At 39.3% G+C, this 21,128-nt stretch overlaps 1 long non-coding RNA gene across 1 annotated transcript in view; it reads left to right on the top strand.

The window, feature by feature from the left end:
• Positions 1-7,556: 7,556 nt before the first annotated feature.
• The window catches only part of LOC143669243 (uncharacterized), a 47,913-nt gene continuing 34,341 nt past the window's right edge, over positions 7,557-21,128 (top strand). The window contains exons 1-2 of the long non-coding RNA XR_013168799.1: positions 7,557-7,864; positions 9,331-9,455. This is a non-coding gene — a long non-coding RNA (uncharacterized LOC143669243). The remainder of the gene's footprint in view (positions 7,865-9,330; positions 9,456-21,128) is intronic.

The raw sequence follows: 21,128 nt of genomic DNA, 5'->3' as shown, positions 1-21,128 counted from the left end.
TAAGCCTATAAAAATAACCACATTAAGACACCAATAAGAGGTTACCTTCACTCAAGAAAGCCCACTGCATGAGGAACACCTCTTTCAGTTGGGTAGTCACATGGCTGGAATCTGCTGATTCCTTGCTCCTGGGTTCCATTGCTTTCAGCCTCTGTTACTGTGAGGGGTTCATCACTTTGCTTTTTCAGGGCTGGCTTTCATCTCTTGGCTTCCCCTGGCTCTCTCCAGGTTCTAGCTTTCTTGACAACTGCTGGCTCCAAGCATCTCCAAATATCTGTTTCTGTGTTCCCCAAGTGTTGGCATCTGTGTCAGCTCTGCTCTGAAGTTTCTGACAACTCTGAGGCTTCTGTCATTTCTGGCTTGTATTAGTTATGATTCTCTAGAGAAACAAAATCAACAGGAAATATTTGTAAATATAAAATTTATAAAAGTGTCTTATGTAACCCTAGGAACTTAGAGTCCAAAATCCGTAGGGCAGGCTGTGAAGCTGATGATTCCGATGGAGGGTCTGGATGAAGTCTATACAAGAGGCTCATCGGCTGAAGCAGGAAGAGAGACTGTCTCTTCTGAACCCTCCTTAAAAGGCTTCCAGTGATTAGATTAATTATCGCTCATTAGAGAAGACACTCCCCTTGGCTGATTACAAATGGAATCAGCTGTGGATGTAGCTGACATGATCATGATTTAATTCTACGAAATGTCCTCATAGCAACAAACAGGCCAGCACTTGCCCAACCAGACAGACAGGTACCACCTGGCCAAGGTGACACATGAACCTTACCATGACATGGCTCTCTGCAAAATGTTTGCTCTTTTAAAAAATTCCAAAAATTAATCAAGACCCATCTGTAATGGGTGGAGTCACATCTTCATCTGGTCAAAAGGTCAGATCTCCATGGAGATAATCTAATCAAAAGTTTCCACCTACAATATTGAACAAGATTAAAATAAACAGCTGCCTCCACAAGATTGAATCAGGATTAAAATATGACTTCTGGTAGTACATAATAGATTCAAACTGGCACACCCTCTTGACCCTGTTTGAAATCTCTTAGCCACTGAAACTCTTTTGTCTCATTTCTTTCTTCCCCGTTTAGGTCAACAAGGCTTTCTCCATCCCATGATGCTGAGTTCTGGCTCATCCCTGGAGTCCTGTCCCACACTGCCAGGGAGATTTACACCCCTGGGAGTCATGTCCCACATAGCAGGGAGGGCAGTGAGTTCACCTGACCAATTGGCCTAGCGAGAGGCACATTTGAGCAACAAGAGAGGTACTCTGGGGGTGACTCGGGCATAATTATAAGTAGGTGTGCCAGTTTGAAAGGATGTATGTACCCTAGAAAAGCCATATTTTAATCCTAATCCCATTTTGTAAAGGTACCTGTTTCTCCTAATCCCTATTCAGTACTGTATGTTTGAAACTATATTTAGATCAACTACCTGGAGATGTGACTCAATCAAGGTCGTTGTTAAGCAGGATTAAGTGAAGACATATTTCCACTTATTTGGGTGGGTCTTGATTAGTTTACTGGAATCCTATAAAAGAGGAAATATTTTCGAGAAAGCTTAGAGATTCCAAGAGGGCAGAGAATGACGCAGCCACGAGAAACAGAGAGTCCATTAACCAGTGACATTTGGAGCTGAAGAAGGAAAACGCCTCCTGGGGAGCATCATGAAACAGGAAACCAGGACAGAAAACTAGCAGATGATGCTGTTTTCACCATGTGCCTTTCCAGATGAGAGAGAAACTCCGACCATGTTTGCCATGTGACTTTCCACTTGAGAGAGAAACCCTGAACTTCATCGACCTTCTTGAACCAAGGAATCTTTCCCTGGATGCCTTAGATTGGACCTTTCTATAGACTTGCTTTAATTGGTACATTTTCTCAGCCTTAGAACTGTAAACTAGCAACCTATTAAATTCCCCTTTTTAAAAGCCATCCTGTTTCTGGTATATTTCATTCCGGCAGCTAGCAAACTAGAACAGTAGGTCTCCTTTGCAGGAATAATTTTCTTAGGGTTGAACCACAAGATCAAGGGCTCAGCCTGTTGAATTGGTTGTCCCTAATGACTGTGAGAATATCAGGAATTCCCTAGATGGGGAAGTTGAATATTTCCTCCTTTCTCACCAGTCCCCCAAGGGGACTTTGCAAATACCTTTTTATTATCTACCCTAATTACCCTGGGATATGTTGCAGCATCGCACTAACCTGTACAAGAAATCATGATTTCATGCCCTATTCAAGATTCCATGTAATTATGATGTTCAAATAAGTTGATCATACAAGTTAAGTTGGATAAAGCACTTCCCCCAAAATAAATTTTGCACCAAATAAACATGACTTCCTCTAGTCTCACACAGAAGTTGAAGTTTTAAAATATGGACCATATCATCATTCACCCTGTACTCTGATTTACCTTACTCCTATCCAAATCAGTGTCATTCATATCTCTAGTTGGCATCTGATCATGTTTTCAACTTTTTGAACAGTTGCTGTATGAGGTAATACTGACTTTCATAGCTTCAGTGCTCTAACTCAGAGTCTCAGGTGTCACATGCATACCTGTAGTTTCAGGGAATGATCAGGCTATATTCAAATAGCTCAGTATCTCAAAATCTAGAAATAATAGTTACAATTCCTGAATATGTGGCTGCTGTAAGAGCATACAATCTAAGGCTCTTACAATAGGCTGCAACCTGATAACCCATACTCTCTACTTGTATTCTCCAAGATTGTACATTATAATCAGTCCATATGAGTGAAACATGGTAACATTTGTCTTTTTGTTTCTGCCATTTCATTCAGCATACTGCCCTTAAGTTTCATTCACCTAGTCGCATGCCTCGCAACTCCCTTCTTCTTGCAGCCACTCAGTGGTCTTTTGTATGAATACACCACAGTTCTCCCTTCCTTCCCTCAGTCATTGTACCCTTAGTTCACCTCCATCCATTGCAAATCATGAACACTGCCACCATAAACACCAGTGTGTAAATGTCTATTCACGTTCCCACTCACAGTTCCTCCAGTAAATACCCAGCAATGGGTTTGCAGGATCATATGGAAACCCCTTCCCTAGCCTCCTGTGGAACCACCACATTGCCCTCCAAGGGGCTGCACTTCTCAGCTTCCCTACCAATAGTGAATACGTACATCTCTCTCTCTCCACATTTTCTCTAGCACTTGTATCTCTCTGTTCATGTGTAAATAGTCTTATTTGCACATCATACAATCCAATCTAAGTAAACAGACATGCCTTTGCCACCATAATCTGTAGAAAAACATTTCATTTCTTTGACAAAGAATCTATTGCTGTTCCCCATGCCTCCCACTTGTTGACATTTAGTTTGGGCATAATGCCTTTGTTACATTCAGTGGAAGCATATTACAATGTTACTGTTCACAACAGACTGTAGTTTGCATTGATTGTACTTTTTCCTATACACCATCTCATTTCCAACACCTTGCAATGTTGACATTCATTTGTTCTCCCTCATGCAAAAACATTTTTTTATTTGCACATTTAATCAATATCGTTGTCCACTCTAGGCATTCCTGTGTTATACCGCAGGTTTTATATTCTATCTTTCCTTTTGCTTTCATATGTGCCCCAAGCACTTCTCTGTCAACCATACTCACATTCAGATTCATTCATTGTACTTACATTATTGTGTAACCATCAGATAGTATTGTGCTATCCATTTTTGAATTTTTACAATCAGTCCTGTTATACAGTCTGTATTCCTTCAGCACCAAATGCCAATCTCTACCCTATTTCTATCTCCTAACAACCTGTGTTCTTAACTTTAACTCTCAAAGTTCATACATTAATATAAGTTCATATTAGTGAGACCATACAGAAATTTTTTCCTTTTGTTTCTGGCTAATTTCACTCAGAATAATGTCTTCAGGTTTCATCCACATTCTTACTTGCTTCATGACTTTATTCAGTCTTATAGCTGCATAATATTGCATCATATGTGTGTACCACAGCTTGTTTATCCATTCATCCAGTGATGGACATTTGAGCTGTTTTCATCTCTTGGCAAACATAAACAATGCTGCTATAAACATCAGTGAGCAAATGTCCATTTGTGTCCTTGCCTTAGGTTCCTCTGAATATATACCTAGTAATGGAATTGCTGGATCATACAGCAATTCTACACTTAGCTTCATGAGGAACCACCAAACTGCCTTCCAGAGTGATTGTTCCATTTTATATTCCCAACAGTGGATAAAATGTGCCTCTTTCTCCACATCCTCTCCAGCATTTGTCACATTCTGTTTTTTTGATAATGCCCATTCTAGTGGATGTGAGATGTTATTTCATCGTGGTTTTGATTTGCATTTCCCTCATAGCCAGTGAAATTGAGCATCTTTTCATACGCCTTTTAGCCATTTGTATTTCCTCTCCTGAGAACTGTCTGTTCATGTCTTTTGCCCATTTTTAAAATTGGGTTATTTGTCTTTTGTTGTTGAGTTGAAGAATCTCTTTATTTATTTATCTCTTTATTTATTCTGGATAATAAACCCTTATCTGATATGTGATTCCCAAATATTGTCTCCCATTGCATAGGCTGCCTTTTTACTTCCCTGACAAAGTTATTTGATGCACAGAAGTGTTAATTTTGAGGAGATCCCATTTATCTATTTCTTTTTTCAATGCTTATGTGTCGAGTATAAGATCTAGAAAAACCACCTCATATTACAAAATTTATAAGATATTTCCCTACATTTTATTCTAAAAGTTTTGTGGTCTTAGCTGTAATGTCGGCCTTTGATTGATTTTGAGTTCATTTTTGTATAGGGTGTTATCAGTGATTGCTCTATATGATTGAAATATGTGTGGTTTCATTAATTTTCTTATTTGTGTTTCTGTGCTTTGTATGTTTCTATAAGGATGATTTTATAGTGTACACAAATGAATATATTTCATTTGCATGAATAAAGTGACAGTTGCCCTTTGGCAAGCACCTTTCATTCCCAGGTTTCCCTGCAGGGAGGATATGAATTCATTTTTGATGATTCTTGTGTCTTTTTCTACTGCTTTGCCTGCATACAAATACAGAAACATGTAAGGTCTTTCCTCTTTGAATATGAAATACGAATGTTTATAGAACGACTTTTTCTAAGTAAAAATATGTCTTAGAGATCTTTCTTTGTCTTAAAAGATCTCCAAACTGCTACACCATATTTCACAACGTAAATGTATTAGTGCATCTAACTGGTCTCCTACTGACCTCTGTGCCGATTTGAATCTTTTGTAGACCCCAGGAAAACCATGTCCTTTAATCCTCATTCAATATTGCTGGGTGGGAGCTTTTTGATCTTTCTCAAGGAGCTGTGACCCACCCAACTGTGGGTGGTAACTTGATTATATGGTTTCCATGGAGATGTGTCTCCACCCATTCAAAGTGGGGTTGCTTTACTGGAGCCCTTTAAGATAGAAACATTTTGGAAAAAGCTTTAGAGCCAGGAGAGGCCACAAGCCAGTGACTTTGGAGTTGAAGAAGAAAAATGCCCCCAGGGGGATTTCATGAAGCAAGAAGCCTGGAGAGAAGCTAGCAGACTTCGCCATGTTCACCATGTGCCTTTCCAGGTGCGAGAGAAACACTGAACATCATCGGCCTTCTTGAACCATGATATCTTTCCCTGGATGTCTTAGATTGGACATTTCTATAGCCTTGCTTTAATTTGGACATTTTCATAGCTTTAGAACTGTGAACTTGCATCTTAATAAATTTCCCTTTTTAAAAGCTGTTCCATTTCTGGTATATCACATTCTGAGAGTAAACAAACTAGAACATTCTGTGTTTTAAAAATTATTACTACTAATAAACACTGTAAGGAAATTCTTAAGAATGTTTCTGTATACAAGTGCAAATATTTTTCTAGGATGGTGTTTTAGTTTCCTATGCTGCTCAAAGCAATACCATAAAATGTGGTCAGCTTAAACAATGGGAATTTATTCACTTATGTTTAGAGTCCAGGAAAATGTCTAAATCAAGGCATCATTAAGGCAATGCTTTTCCCCCAAAGATTGGCTGCTGGTATTCTCCACTCCTCTCCTCTTGGCAAGGCACACGGTGGCCTCTGCTGGTCTTTCCCTTCTCTTCTGGGCTACATTGAAGTCAATTCTTGCTTCAGTGACTTCCTCTCTCTGAATTTCATTCTTTTTATGAAGGACTCCAGTAAAAGGATCAATACCCATTCTGAATGAGGTGGGTCAAACTTTCACTGAAGTAGCCTCATCAAAAGGTCCTACTTACAATGGGTTTACACCCACAGAAATGGATTCGAGTTAAGAATGTGTTTTCCTGGTGTACATAACAGCTGCAAACCGCCACAGATGGATATGTAGAAGAAGAAATAATAGGAAATAGGATATGAACCTAATTCAATATGAATGCTGGAAAATTGTTTATTACATTAAATATATTTACATATAATTAAAATATAGTTAAATTTATATTAAAATATTCTTTATTGACAATAATGACAACTTAAGGCAACAAATAAACATCATTTACATGAACATGCTGACCCCCCATTGCAGTGAGACGTGATATGGGAATTCCAGGCACAGGAATCAAGGAGGTTCTCTGTGTGCTGGGAGGAGAGCTGAGCTGCAGAGGCAGCAGATAATGCAAGCTATAACCTCAAAGGGGCTATGCCCTCTGCCCATAAACCACCTCCACCATTCTGACAGGTTCTGAGTCCCGTATCCCTCACTCAAGGTCACACTGTTGGGGATGGGTCTTAGACACAGACAAAAATACGCACCATCACCATCACCACCACCACCACCAACACATAATAAACCAATCTGTGCAAGGGGGCAAAAGGCTAGGAAAGGTGAGCTGGGCTGCGAGGACATCCAATTCAGCTTTGTAGAAACTAAGACCAAAAACTGAGGCTACCGAACGCCGACAGCGTGCACCCAACGCCGCTTTCCACAGTAGCAAACCCCTCCCTATCAGGCGCCGGCCCTGTCCACTACCGCATCCTCTAACCAGGGCTGGAGCACAGCACGGGGCCAACATTAAACTCTGGACACTGTAGCTCATAAAAGTATATAAATTGTATATACACACACATATATAAATTGTATGCTGTATGGGGGGTGTCACATTTCATTCTTTTTCTGTGTATCCCGTTATTGCAGCACCATTTGTTGAAGCTCTGTTTGTTTCTTTTTTTCGTTATTGTTATTTGTTTTGCGAAGTGCAGGCGAGAATTCTACCACTGAACTACTTTTGCGCCTCCAAAAGCATATATTTTGTACCCCTAAAAGTCAAAGACTAAAACTGTTCTTAGCCTTTCCAGTTTTCCTGCAAACATGGTTTTTCCTAAGTAGAGGTCAGAAGTATGTTCTTTATTCTTATCTGAGACGCGTGCTTGAAGAAGGGCCAAGCCGAGGCCAGATTCTCCGGAGGCGTTAACTGTGCCTGGATCCCCGCAAACTAGCCGCTGGAGGAGGTCTTCGCCGGGGTCCGAACCCTTCACGCCCCGCCCCCTGCCAGCACAGCCCGCCTCCTCTCCCGGCCCCGCCCCTGCCCTCAGGCCCCGCTCCCTTTACAGCCCCGCCCCTGTCCTCAGGCTGGGCCCCCTCGCAGCCCCAGCTCCTAGCGTCTAGTCTGCTGCGTTCCTCCCAGATTCCTCTATCCACCTTCCTCCAAGAGCCTTCCTCCACCCCCACTTCCCTCCCACTCACTACCGTCCAGCCCGCCCCGCTTCGGCCCCCGGGTCTCCCGCTTCCGGGTTATCCGCTCCCGGGGTCGTGCGCTCCAGCGCGGGGTAAGGCTGGATTCGCTCCGCGACCTGAAACAAGAGCGTCCCGACCGGTCCAGGGCTTCCGCTGGCCGGTGAGTTGTGGGCTTTCGGCTGCCAGAGCGAAGCAGGGCCTCTCTCCCTCTCCCTTTTCCATTCCCGCGCTCCCCAGCGCTACCCCTCCACGCCCACGTGGGCGCTGTTCCTGGAGCTGCGTTGTGTGTGTGTGTGTGTGTGTGTGTGAGTGCCCGTTTGTGTTTCTGTTTAAACGTGTGTTCCTCAGAATGGGTGTCTTTGGAGCGGCCCTGAGCGCTCTGAGCTCTGCTTCTGATGAGAACCCATAAAGTGGAGACTGGTTTAGTTATTGACATATGTTTTTACATAATTATGCGCTCATCTAAGATATGTATCTTTGAAAACGTGTGCCTTTTGTGTGTGTGTAGCAGTGTACAGATAAATTTTAAAAACACTGTAAAGTTTTCATGGCCATAAACCCAAGATTTCAAGGGTTATTTCTCCTCCAGAAACAGTAGACAGAACAGGATAGCAAGTTTGGAAACAGACTGGCCCTTTTCCCAGGAATTTAGTGTATTTAAAAGGTGTTATTTTAGATCAGTGGAGAAAGGATGGTTTGCTCAGTAAGTGGTTTTAGGTCAGCAGGGTAAAACTTTGGCAAAAATAAATCAGAACCCTACGGCACTAAGTGCCAAAATAAAATACAAGTTAAAAGATCGGAATTCTAAACCAGCTCCAACCTAATAAAATCCAATGACTTTGAAGAAAGTCTCTTAACACCTCTGGACTTCAGTTTTCTCCTCTGTAAAAGAAGCATTTAATTTTTTCCATGACTATCCTTTTCCAATAAGGAAAATTACTTCTACCTTTTCCTTAGTTGTGGTTCTCCTGGTGGAGTCCTCAAACTTTAATGTGCATACAGGTCACCTGGGGATCTTATTAGAAGCTTTTCTCTCTCCTTATTGCCTTTTTGGCAGTACTCTCCCACCATGTGTTTTCCTTTAAGAGCAGGAGTCTCAAAACTGATTGCATATTGCTGTCACCTGGGCATATTTTAAAACCCCATGATACTTGGCTCTCCATTTGACAATTTAAATTAGTACTTAAGAGGATTGACATGAAACTCTCCAGCTAATTGTAATGTTCATTCAGGCTTGAGAACATTGTTTAAGTGAGCTCCTTCCCTCACTGTCTCAGCATACCCTGATCGCCTTCCTGGAATATCTTTTGTACATTTTGTCTGCACCAACAAAATTCTTGATTTATTTATGCGCTTATATTGTTTTGATATTATTTCATATGTAAATTTTCAATTCCTCATGAGCTAGTATTATTTGCTCTTTTGTCTTTTTTTTTTTTTTGTATTTCACATAGACTCAAACACTGTACTGGACACGAAGTCAGTATGAAATAAGAGTTTGACTTGCTTAAACTACCCAGAATATTTTATTCTACCACAATTACATTTTGTTTTGTTTTTACCTTCCATCTACTTCTTTTGGGATTCTAGCCCTTCATTCAGGCTATTCTGTATTTGGTCTTTCAGGAACCAATGACATTCAAGGATATGGGTATAGAATTCACCAAGGAAGAATGGACTCAACTATATTCTGAGCAGAAGGACTTATACTGGGTATGATGATGGAAAATTCAGAAATCTCATCTCATTGGGTAAGGAATCCTTTTTCCTCTGAGATGTCTTTGCCTCTTTTTGACTGTTCGTGATGCTAGGTATCAGGAGTATTTAATTGACTCTTCTCTGGTTTGGGGCAAAATAATCAGATATTCTTAAACCACATTATAAGCCAACAGATTGGTTGTTTCTGCTTCCAATTCACTCTCCAGATATGTTAGTTTGCAGTATGGGTAGAAATTGGCCAGTATGATTTTTTGAGTGACACTTACTTATTTTCTTCACTCCAGATCAGAAAACCCCTTTGAAGTACTCTTCACTGTTTCAGAGGTCAGGTTATTGGGGGTCCATTTAATACCAAATCCACCATTTGGGGGGCCAAGCTACTTGGCCCATCTCAGTCTCGGGTTTTTTTTTTCTTATAGATAATTTTAAATTTTGTATTATAAATTTTTAAACATACAAAAAAGTAAAAACAGGATAATGAATGACCATTAGCATCACCCAGCTTGAACAATTATATATATTTTCCTAGTTTTGTTTTCTCTCTGTCCTGGTTGTTTGTGCTTTGTTTCACTAACTCATTTTATTTCCATTTTTTTATTGTGAAATATAACATGTATACAGAAAAGGTAATAAATATCCAAGTACATTTTAACAAGTAGTTATAGAACCAATTTTAAAGTTTGGTATGGGTCACAGTTCCATGATATTTTGTTTTTTCTTCTAGCTGCTCCGAGTTAGTGGAGACCAACAGAAATATCAATATAATGATTCAGCAGTCATACTCATTTTTAAATCCTATGTCTCTGTTATACTCCTCCTTCTCTGTAAGTAACATAGATACATAAAAGCAATAAATTTCAAAGTCCATTGTAACAATTAGTTGTAGAACAGATTTCAGAGTTACAATTGCACAATTTTAGATTTTTATATCTAGCTGCTCTAAGGTACTGGAGGTTAAGAGAAATATCAGTATAATGACTCCGCACTCATACTCATTTGTTAAACCCGACCTTCTCTGTCTAACTCCACCATCACCTTTGATCTTTCTCCCGCTCTTGCGGGGTATTTGAGCTATGCCCTTTCTAACTTTTTCATGTTGGAAAAGGTTGTTGATAATATGGGATAAGGGGATGGAACCAGTTGATGTTCTGGAGAGGTTGGCCCCTCTGCATTTCAGGACTCATCTAGTCCAGGGACCCTTCTGAAGATTGTAGATTTGGGGAAGTTACCCTAGTGCATGGAACCTTTGTAGGATCTTATGTAATGCCCTTGGTATTCTTTAGGATTGGCAGGAATTGTTTTAGTTTGCCAAGTTATGATAGGTAGCAATGTCTATCTGAAGCATGCGTAAGAATGACCTCCAGAGTAGCCTCTCGACTCTATTTGAACTCTCTTAGCCACTGATACTTTGTTATACTTCTTTTCCCCCCCTGTTCTGTCAGAATGACATTGTTGATCCTATGGTGCCAGGGCCAGAGTCATCCCTGGAAGTCATCTCCCATGCTGCCAGGGAGACTTTCATACCTGGATGTCATGTCCCATGTAGTAGGGAGAGCAATGGTTTCACTTGTAGAGTTGAGCTTAGAGAGAGAGAGGCCACATCTGAGCCACAAAAGGGTCCTTTGGAGGTGACTCTTAGGCATACCTTTAGGTAGGCTAAGCTTCTCCTCTACATACTTAAGCATCACAAGAGCAAGGCTCAAGATCAAGGGCTTGGTTTATTGATTTGGGTGTCCCTAATGTTTGACACGGTATCCGGAGTTTCCCTGGTGGTAAAATTTAATAGTTTCATAGTTTTTCTCCCATCCCTCATGGGACTTTATCAGGAAGTCTCAGTTTTATGTCAGAATTCACAGTTTGGTCTTTATTATTCTCATAACAAAGAATAATAAATGACAATCATTTTTCTAATCACCCACCCCCAACTCTCTTCCCATCTGGCATTTTCTCTTTCTAGGAACACATTAGTGTGCTTATTTTGTGCTTCTGAACCTCCTATGGTACCTTGCTTTTAAAATACTCTAGTCTGTGCTGGGGATTCTAGGTTAATTCCTTGACTATGAAATTTTTAAGATCTTAATATGGCTCACTTGACATTTTAAATTCTTAATGTCTTACACCCTTTTTCTTCAATATTATATTGTGAAAAATTTCAACAAACAGACTGTAATGGGAACACCCAGATCTTAAATATTCCATTTGATGAGTTCCACCAAATGCATACATGTGTTACTCAAATCCATATCAAGATGTAGATGTAGAGCACTACTCTTCTCAGTTTGTATTTCTGATTCCCCTTCATTACCCTGACCTAGTAAAATTTGAAAGTTCCAGGTCTCTGTATTTCAAAATGCATTATTTTGAAAATGTGTTAATATATGTACAATTTGAAAGAATAGTACAGAGATCACTTTTTATCTTTCATCTGGACTCAACAGTGTACTAGCTTTAAACTGGTATGCACCCCAGAAAAGCCATGTTCATTTTCCAATCTTTTGAGGGGTATACCTTTGGTTAGGGTGGAAACTTTGATTTGATTGTATCCATGGAGATGTGACTCCACCCATTTAAGGTGTGTTTAGATTAGTTTGCTGGAGTCCTTTAAAAGAGGAAACAGGGGGTACAATGGTGGCTCAGTGGCAAAAGTCTTGCCTGCCATGCCAGAGACCTGGGTCTGATTCCTGGAGCCTGCCCTTGCCAAAAAAAAAAGGGAGGGGGGAGTATTTTGGAGAAAGCTGAGAAGTGACATAGATGAAGACATGTGGAGATACTTGGAGTGCTGAAGGAGATGCTTGGAATGCTGACAGAGAGAACAGATGCTTAAACATGGACGTTTGGAGATGCAGAGCTCAGCAGATACTGTCATGTGCTTTCCCATAAGATGCTAAGCAAGCCAGAAGGATCCATGGAGGCTGAGAGCCGTTTGAAACCAGAAGCCAGGAGAGGATGCAGACGCCAGCTACGTGCCTTCCCATGTGACAGACATCGACCTATCATTGAGTCAGGGTATCTTTTCTGGATGTCTTAGTTTGGACATTTTGTGGCCTTAGAACAGTAAACTTGTAACTTAAATCCCCTTTATAACAGCCATTCCATTTTTTTGTGTATTGCATTCCAGCAGCATTAGCAAACTAAAATAACCAGTTAACATTTTGCAGTGTCATTCTCATTTTTTGCACTCATATACTTTTCTGCTAAAACTTTTGCCAGTGTGTGGCTCTTTTCAACTAAATATTTCAGCTTGCATCTTCTAAGAATAAAGATATTGTCTTATATAGCCACAATTCCATTGTCAAACCTAGGAAAATAATTCTTTAATATATTCCAATATGTAATTAATATTCAAATATCTCCGATTTCCACATAAATGTCTTATCAGTTTTTAAAAATCCATCATCCATCAAGGTTTATGCATTATATTTGGTTGATACGGCTTTTCAGTCTATTTTTTTTTAACTTTTTTATTGTATATTATACCATATATACAAAGCAAAGAAAGATAATACAGTAGTTTTTAAAGCACTCTTCAACAAGTAGTTTACAGGACAGATCCCAGAGTTTGTCATGGACAACTATACCATCATCTCAGATTTTCCCATCTAGCTGCACCAGAACATTGGAGGCTAGAAGGAATAAATATTTTTTATCATTACAATGGACTTTTGTGTGTGTGTGAAAAATAACGTATATACAAAAAAGCAATAAATTTCAAAGCGTATCACAACAATTAGTTGTAGAACAGATTTCAGAGTTTGGTATGCATTATCATTCCACAATCTTGGGTTTTACTTCTAGCTGTTCTAAGATACTGGAAACTAAAAGAAATATCAATTTAATGATTCGGCAGTCATTCATTTGTTAAACCCTAGCTTCTCTCTTTAACTCCACCATCATCTTTGATATTTCTGTCCCATTCTTTAGGGGTATTTGGGCTATGGCCATTATAATTTTTTCATGTTGGAAGGATCTGTCAATAATATGCGGTAGGGAGATGGAACTAGCTGATATTCTGGAGAGGCTGGCCTCTCGAGGTTTCAGGGCTTATCTGGTCCAGGAACCCATCTGAAGGTTGTAGGTTTCTGGAAAGTTACTCTAATGCATGAAACCTTTGTAGAATATTGTATATTCCCCAGGTGTTCTTTAGTATTGGCTGGAATGGTTTTGGTTGGGGTTTGGCAAGTTATGATAGGTAGCAATGTCTAACTAAAGCTTGTTAAGAGTGACCTCCAGAGTAACCTATTTTTAACTCTCTCAGTCACTGATACTTTACTAGTTACACTTTTCCCCCCTTTTGGTCAGGATGGCATTGTTGATCCCACAGTGCCAGGGTTGGACTCATCCCTGGGAGTCATCTTCCATGTCTCCAGGGAGACCTTCACCCCTGGATGTCATAACCCATGTAGGGGTGTGGGCAATGATTTCACTTACAGAATTGGGCTTAGAGAGAGTAAGGCTACATCTGAGCAACAAAAAAGGTCCTCCAGAAGTACTTCTTAGGCATACCTATGGGTAGGTTACGCTTCTCCGCTACCTAAGTAAGCTTCCCAAGAGTAAGCCTCAAGATCAAGGGCTTGGCCTAGTGATTTAGGTGTCTTCAAAATTTGGCACAGTGTCAGGATTTCCTGATGATAAAGTCTAATAGTTCCATACTTTTTCTCCCCGTCCCTCAAGGGACTTTGCCAATACCTTTTGATTATTTCCTTACTATATTCTAGGATATATCCAGGTATTATATTAAACTATACAGGATTAAAGGCCCTTATTCTTATTCTGGACTCCCTGTGTTTTACTTGTTCAAATGAACTATCCAGACAGGTTGAGTTAGATTATGTGCTATAGAAAATTTAGGTTCCAGGCAAAATAAACATTTCTTCCTTTGGTCTCAAAGAGTATTTGTGGTTCTGAAATACAGACAATGTCTTCCTTACCCCTGTGTTCTGAATTTCCTTATCCCAACCTGATTGGCTTCGTTCTTATCTCTAGATACCAGGTTATAGATATTTAAACAGCCTCTCCAAATCCAGAAGTAATAATTACCACTCTAGACGAAATGTGCCTGCTATAAGAGCTTACAATCTAGGCCCCTGATTTCTTATAAGCATTTTCTAAAGGAGACCATACAATATCTCTTCTTTCGTTTCTGGCTTATTTTGCCTCATCAAATGTCCCACAGGTTCATTCACATCATTGCATGCCTCACAACTTCTGTCCTATTTGTAGCAGCACAATATTCAATCATATGTGTATACCACCGTTTGCCAGTCTAATTCTCAGTCAGTGCATTCTTCAGCCACCTGCATTCATTAGGCATTATGTGTAATGCCCAAAGTCCACAGTCCATCAACACTCTTAATTTTAAATAATGTCATTGTTCCCAAGAGAAAGATAACCAATTAGCATACCCTTGCCAAATAGAAACACTAGACCTCCCCTTAACTCTTGTCCTACTCCTCATTATTTATCCATGCTGTTGCTGTGGTATGGCTGATGTTTTCCTGCAAACACAGCCCACAGCATACAATAGCAGCACCCCTCCCTGCACCCGGACCTAAACACCCACCCCACCCCCGTATACAAATCACACCCTTGAAGCAATTGCTGCAAGAACCCATTTATATTTCTAGTGTTAATCAGTGAGACACATAGGTCTATACAACCCCTTTCAGTCTTGCTCACATATCATGTAATATGGTGATATTTCTTATAGACTCACTAGAGAACCACCTTCACCTCTATCTATTCCCTTACATTTGAGCTCAACTGCACTAGCTCACCGTTCACCCATCTCTGGCTTCTATATTACAGAATACCCTATATTCTGTATTAGAGGCCTCTGATTTTACCTTTACCATAGTCATAAACGTGGAGTCATATAGTATCTATCCTTCTGTGTCTGGCTTATTTCACTCAGTATTATGTCCTCAGCTCTCATCCATCTTGTCATGTGCTTCAGGATGTCATTTCATCTTACTGCTACATAATGTTCCACCATATGTATATACCACATTTTGTTGAACTACTGGTCTGTTGATGGGCATTTGGATTGTTTCCATCGTTTGGCGACTGTGAATAATGCTGTTATGAATATCAGTTGTGCAAGTGTCCTTGCCACTGCTTTCAGCTCTTCTGGGTATATACCAAGTAGTGCCTTCGCTGGGTCATAGTGCAACTCAATATTTAGTTTCCTAAGAAACCGCCAAACTGTCTTCCATGGTGGCTGTACCATTATACATTCCCACCAGCAGTGCATAAGTGTCCCAGTTTCTCCACATCTTCTTCAACATAAATAGTTTCTTGTTTGTTTAATTGCAGCCATTCTTATACGTGTGAGGTGGTATCTCATTGTAGTCTTGATCTGCATTTCCCTTATAGCCAATGAAAATGAGCATTTCTTCATGTGCTTTTTTTGTTCTTCAGAAAAATGCCTATTCATATATTTAGCCCATTTTATAATTGGGTTGTTTGTTCTTCTGGTGTTGAGTTGTATGATTTTTTTATGTATACAAGATATCAAACCTTTGTCCGATGTGTGATTTCCAAATATTTTTTCCCATTGATTTGGCTTCCTCTTCACCTTTTTTGACAAAGCCTTTTGTGGTGCAGAAGCATTTGATTTTGAGGAGTTCCCATTTATCTATTTTTACTTTTGTTGCTTGTGCTTTTGGTGTAAGGTTTAGGAAGCTACCTCCTATTATAGGGCTTGAAGATGTTTCCCTACATGTTCTTCTAGAAGCTTTATGGTTTATAGTTCTTAGATTTAGGTGTTTGATCCACTTTGAGTTAATTTTTGTATAGGGTGTAAAATAAGGGACCTCTTTCATTCTTTTGGCTATTGATATCCAGTTCTCCCTTGCCCGTTTATCGAAAAGACTATTTTGTCCCAATTCAGAGAATTGGGGGCCTTGTCAAAAATCACTTGATCATAGATTTGGTGGTCTGTTTCTGCACTCTCTATTCGATTCCACTGGTCAATGCTTCTGTCTTTGTGCCAGTACCATGCTCTGTGGACCACTGTGGCTTTATAATAAGTTTTAAAGTCAGGAAGTATTCATTCTCTCACTTCATTCTTCTTTTTTAGGATGCTTTTAGCTATTTGGGGTCTCTTTCCCTTCCAGATGAATTTGGTAACTAGCTTTTCCAGGTCTTCAAGGTAGGTTATTGAACTTTGATTGGTACTGCGTTGAATCTGTAGATCAGTTTGGGTAGAATTAACATCTTAACTATGTTTAACCTTCCTATCCCTGAGCAGGAAATGTCTTTCCACCTATTTAGATCTTCTTTGATTTCTTTTAGCAATGTCATGTAGTTTTCTGTGTACAAGTCCTTTACATCCCTAGTTAAGTTCATTTTTAAGTACTTGATTCTTTTAGTTGCTATTTTGAATGGAATTTTTTCCTGAACTGACTCCTCAGGTCATTGCTTGTGTATAGAAACATTACTGATTTTTTGCACGTTAATTTTGTATCCTGCCACCTTGCTGAATTTGTTTATTAGGTCATGTAACTTTGTTGTAGATTTCTCAGGATTTTCCAAGTATAGTATCATGTCATCTGCAAATAATGAAAGTTTTACCTCTTCCTTTGATATCTGGATGCCTTTTATTTTTTTCTCTTGCCTGATTGCTCTAGCTAAAACTTCTAGCACAATGTCGAATAATAGTGGTGACAGTGGGCATCCTTGTCTTGTTCCTGATCTTAGGGGGAAAGCTTTCAGGCTCTCTCCTGAGTATGAAGCAGGCTATTGGTTTTTCATATATGCCCTTTGTCATATTGAAGAAATTACCTTTGATTCCTATCTTTTGAAGTGTTTTTATCAGAAAAGGATGTTGAATTTTGTCAAATGCTTTTTAAGCATCCATCGAGATGATCATGTGATTTTTCTCTTTCGATTTGTTAATGTGTTGTTTTACATTAATTGATTTTCTTGTGTTGAATCATCCTTACATTCCTGGTATAAACCCCACTTGGTTGTGGTGTATAATTCTTTTAATGTATTCCTGGGTTCGATTTGCTAATATTTTGTTGAGAATTTTTTATCTATGTTCATTAGGGAGATTGGCCTGTAGTTTTCCTTTCTTATAGCATCTTTACCTGGTTTTGGTATTATGATATTAGCATCATAAAATTAGTTATATAGTGCTTCTTTTTCCTCAATTTTATGGAAAAGTTTGAGCATGATTGGTGTTAGTTGTTTTTGGAATGCATGATAAAATTCCCCCATGAAGCCCTCTGGCCCTTTGTAGGAAGATTTTTGGTCATTGATTGAACCTCTTTACTTGTGATTGGTTTCTTGAGATCTTCTGTTTCTTCCTGAGTCAATGTAGCTTGTTTGTGTGTTTCCAGGAATTTGCCCATTTCATCTGAGTTGTTTAATTTGTTGGCATATAGTTGTTTATAGTATCCTCTTATGATTTCTTTTGTTTCCTCAGGGTCTGTGGTAATGACCCCCCTCTCATTTTTGCTTTTGTTTATTTGCATCCTCTCTCTTTTTTATTTTGTCAGCGTTGCTGGTGACCCATAGATTTTATTGATTTTCTCAAAGAACCAACTTTTGTTTTGTGTTTTTTTTTTTTTACATAAGTAGGCACTGGAAATCAAACCCCAGTCTCTGGCATGGCAGGCAATAACTCTGCCACTGAACTACTGTGGCCCATCCCAAATTCTGGTTTAATTGCTTCTTTCTGTTGTTCTCCCATTCATTTAACTCTGCTTTAATCTTTGTTATTTCTCTTCTTTGGGGTTAGTTTGTTGTTCTTTCTGAAGTTCTTCCAGGTAAGCAGTCCTCAATTTTTGCTCTTTCTTGTTTTTAATATAGGCATTTAGGGCAATAAATTTCTCTCTCAGCACAAACTTTGCTACATCCCATAAGTTCTGATAAGTTGTATTCTCGTTTTCATTCACCTCCAAATAGCTACTGATTTCTCTAGCAATTTTTTCTTTGACCCATTGGTTGTTTACGAGAGTATTATTTAATCTCCATATATTTGTTATTTGGTGGTTATTGATATCCAGTTTCATTCCATTGTGATCAGAGGAAATGCTATGAATACTTTCTTTGTTTTCAAATGTATAAAGACCTGTTTTGTGCCCTAGCATATGGTCTGTCCTAGAGAAGATTCCATGAGCATTAGAGAAGGATGTATATCCGGGTGTTTTGGGGTGTAATGACCTATATATGTCTGTTAGGTCTACTTTGTTTATCAAGTTGTTTAAGTTCTCTATTTCCTTGTTGATCCTCTGTCTGGTTGTTCTGTCTATAGAGGAGAGTGGTGTATTGAAGTCTCCGACTCTATTGTTGAAACATCTGTTGCTCCCTTCAGTTTTGCCAATGTCTGTCTCATGTACTTTGGAACTACTTGATTGAGAGCATAAATGTTTAAGATTTTTTTGTTGTTTCCTCTTGGTGAATTGTTCCTTTTATTAATAGATAATGTCCTTCTTTGTCTTTTATGATGTCTTTACATTTAAATTCTATTTTGTCCGATATTAGTATAGCTACTCCTGCTTTCTTTTGGTTACAACTTGCGTGGAACATCCTTTTCCATACTTTCACTTTCAATCTATTTGTATTCTTGCATCTAAGATTAGTCTCTGTAAGCAGCATATAGCTGGATTGTATTTCTTAATCCATTCTGCCAGTCTGTATCTTTTAATTGGTAAGTTTAGTCCATTAGCATTAAAAGTTATTACTGAAAAGGCGTTTCTTGAATCCACCATTTTATCCTTTGGATTTTATTTGTCAGATCTCTATTTTCTTTTCCCTCTTTCTCTTTTAAGTCATCTTTGCTGATATTCTTCAATTCTGTGCCCTCCTCCAGACCTCCCTCTCCTGTCTTTTTTTTTTTTTTTCAACTGGCAGAACTCCCTTTAGTATTTCTTGTAGGGCTAGTCTCTTTTTGACAGATTCTTTTGGGATTTGTTTGTTGTGAAAATTTTAATCTCTCCCTCAGTTTTTTTTTCCTTTTCTTTTCTTTTTTTTTTTTGTTGTATAATATAACATATATACTAAGCAAAGAAAAAAAAAGTAATTTTCAAAGCACTCTTCAACAAGTAGTTACAGTACAGATCCCAGAGTTTGTCACAGGCTACCATACCATCATCTCAGATTTTTCCTTCTAGCTGCTCCAGAACATAGTTTCCTTCAGTTTTTTTTTTTTTTTTTTGCTTGGGCAGGCACCAGGATTTGAACCCGGTGTCTAGCATGGCAAGCAAGAACTTTGCCTGCTGAGCCACTGTGGCCCACCCTCTCCTTCAGTTTTGAAGGACAGTTTGGCTGGGTACAGAATTCTTGGCTGGAAGTCTTTCTCTTTCAGGATCTTAAATATATCATATCACTTCTTTCTCACCTGCATAGTGCCAGTTGAGTAGTCTGAACTCAGTCTTATGTGATTTCCATTGTATGTAATAGATTGCTTTTCTCTTGCCGCTTTCAGGATCTTCTGCTTCTCTTCAACATTTGACAGACTGATTAGTATGTGTCTTGGGGAAGGCCTGTTTCGATTTATTTTATTTGGAGTCCATTGGGCTTCTTTGATTTGTATATTTATGTCCTTTGTAAGGATTGGGAAGTTTTCCCCCATTATATCCTACTGTCTAGTTTGCTGATCCTTTCTTTTGCCTGTTCAAATCTGCTATTTTATGCCTCTAGTATAGTCTAGTATAGTTTTAATCTGAGCTGAAATCCAGCAGTCTGAATTTGCTAATCAAAAGCCATATTCACTGCCCAGATGTGCTCTGTTCCCTCCCACCCACCCACCACCCCCCACCCCCCATCTTGGGAAAGACAGCTTCTCTTTCCAGCCTGGGAGTGGCTCTCAAGGCAGCCTGCTGTGCCAGTGGAGGTTGTATAGTAGTCTCTGTAGCATGGAGAGATGTACTCACAGGTCTTCACTGCAATTCATCAGTTTCTTCTTTCTGCTGTTGCATGGATGGTGTACAGTGTTCTCATCTCCAGAGCCCCCAAATAGCTGTTTCAGACAGTTCATGGCCATTTACCAGCTGCCCCAGAGGACAAATCGACTCCTAGCACTCCGTTCTTAGACATCTGGGGTGTCAAGGTTTTCTAGTATATTTTTAATCTCTTCTAGTGTGCCTTTCATTTCCATAAACTATTAATTTTTTTGCATGTTCTCAAATTCTTCTTTATGCTCACCCCCTGTCTTCTTAATTTCCTTTATCTCTTTTGCCATATTTTCCTTCATCACCCTGTACTGACTTAGGATATTTGTTTGAACATTGTTGATTAATTGTTTCAAATCCTGTATCTTTTCTGAAGTTTTAGTTTGTTCCTTTGACTGGGCCATATGTTTCTATGACTTGTAAATTTTTGCTAGTGTCTAGGTATCTGATTTTACTGACGAGGTTACCCTGGAGGGCAGTCTCTCTCTCTTGCCTAGGGTTTTCTTGTGGCTTGGCATTGTGTCAAAGTTCTGCTGATACTTGGTCCAACTTATTCTGTACCTTTAGAATAGGTTATGTTTAACTGATCAGATTTTTTCAGCCCTTATTCATCTGTTTCTTGCCCTGAGTTTTTGGTACTGTTTTGGCCTAACAGGCTTTTTCAGCTGATGGAGACCAAAGAAAATGCCAGGCATGGTAAAACATGAATTTTATTAAGGGAACTTATGTATAGGAGAAATCAAACAGCTCCAAAGGTGATGGTCTGAAGTGTGAAAGTCAGCACTCTATTTAGGCGAGAATCAGCAG

Source organism: Tamandua tetradactyla, chromosome 25, assembly GCF_023851605.1.
Source record: "Tamandua tetradactyla isolate mTamTet1 chromosome 25, mTamTet1.pri, whole genome shotgun sequence".
Lineage (NCBI taxonomy): Eukaryota > Metazoa > Chordata > Mammalia > Pilosa > Myrmecophagidae > Tamandua > Tamandua tetradactyla.
The sequence above is the reverse complement of the archived record's forward strand: the minus strand, read 5'-3'. Positions and strand labels throughout refer to the sequence as shown.